The sequence below is a fragment of the Chelonoidis abingdonii genome, chromosome 14 (assembly GCF_003597395.2).
Source record: "Chelonoidis abingdonii isolate Lonesome George chromosome 14, CheloAbing_2.0, whole genome shotgun sequence".
NCBI lineage: Eukaryota > Metazoa > Chordata > Testudines > Testudinidae > Chelonoidis > Chelonoidis abingdonii.
Window position 1 is genome coordinate 34,806,895 of NC_133782.1, and position 1,701 is coordinate 34,808,595.

A 1,701-nucleotide genomic window follows, 5' to 3' on the forward strand; every position below is an offset into this window, starting at 1 on the left:
TGTTTGACTTTCAATGAAACTTTGGTCCTATAGGACAGTTTTTCAAAGACCTTTAAGTACCTAAAGAAGAAGATAGATGCTTAGTGGTGTTTTCAAAAGCACATTGGTGCCTAACTTCCATTGAAATCTCACTGTGTTAGGTATTGTACAAACACAGAACAAAAAGATGGTCTCTGGCATGAAGAATCTACAATATGAGTCCTTCTTGTCTATTCAGATTCTAAAGATATTTGGTTGCAGAGACTGTTCTTATACAAAATAGCTATACAGAGACACACACAAGGGGCCCTGCTCTTGGGTTGGGCTGCTAGTTGATACTATTAAGCAAATAATGAACAGTCATGGATCTAGAATCATCGGAATCTGGCTAATCATGATTAAATTCATCACAGGTGGAGGAGGAAAGTACTGCATATAAGGAATGGATAAAGGAAACCAAACCAATGTCAGCCACTTCATCCTGCTAGGATTCCCCACTTCTGCTGAGCTGCAGCTGCTCCTCTTCTCCGTCTTCCTCCTGGCCTATTTCCTAACGCTGATGGAAAACATCATCATCATCCTTGTCATCCGGGCCAACCACCAGCTGCACAAGCCCATGTATTTCTTCCTGGGCAACCTGTCATTCCTGGAGATCTGGTACGTACGGTCGATTGTGCCGAAGAATGCTGGGCAGATTCGTGACCCAGGATAAAGCGCATTCTTGCCAAGAATGCATGCACGCTGTATTTCTTCGTGACCATTTGGTGACTGAGTACATCCTTTTGGCTGCCATGCGCCTATGACCGTTACTTAGCCAATGCAAACCTTTGCGGTACCCATCCATCATGAGCAATAGGTTCTGCACCCAGCTGGCTGCAAGCTGCTGGGTTTGTGGCTTGATCCACGCCGCGAATCAAGCTGAGCTTCATCGCCCAGCTCTGGTTCTGCAGCTTTGACCCATCAACCACTACTTCTGCAGCATCTCACCCTTATTGAATGTCTCCTGCACTGACTCATCTCTGGCCGAGCTGATGGACTTCATCCTGGCCCTGATGGTTCATCAGTGTGCCTCTGTGCAATTGTGTCACCTCGTATCTATATCGTTCACTGTGCTCAGAATCCCCTCATCCCAGGGTAGCAAAAAGGCCTCTCTACTGCAGACTCCCACTTGGCGATGGTAGTCTTATTCTACTCCACCACCTCTCACCTATGCCGCGGCCCCAAGGCCATGTACACTTACAACTCCACAAGCTGGTGTCAGTGCTCTATACGTGGTGGGCCACTCCTGAACCCCCTCATCTACTGCCTCAGAGAACAAGGAGGTCAAGGTGCCTGAGGAAGGCAAAGCTTGGCCAGAAGAGCACTGGGAACGTAGTTTAAAGACTGCTGTAGAAGGGGGTTACGATGAGTTCCGGATGGATGTCATACTACACTAGGAACAAGCAAACTTTGTTATCCTATATCTAGGTGAAATTCGGCAAGCCATACTGCTGGGAAGGACGGGCTTGCGGTTTTAAGACAGGTGGGCTGTAGCAGAGAAGGTCTCTGTTCAGTTTTTTCTTTTGCCTCACACCTTGAATTTCAGTGACATTTGGGTCCTGAGCTCTGGCAGGCTCTTTCAAAAATCCCAACCTAGGTTCCAAGCTCCATCTGAATATCAATGGGTAGCTAGCTTCTTTGGTCACCTTTGGAAATCTCAGCCCAAGTTTACTCAAAAGTTTA

General features: G+C 47.0%; 1 pseudogene; it reads left to right on the forward strand.

Moving 5' to 3' along the window:
- The first annotated feature begins 421 nt into the window (after positions 1 to 421).
- On the forward strand, positions 422 to 1,315 carry LOC116822011 (olfactory receptor 6Y1-like; annotated as a pseudogene).
- The last annotated feature ends 386 nt before the right edge of the window (positions 1,316 to 1,701 follow it).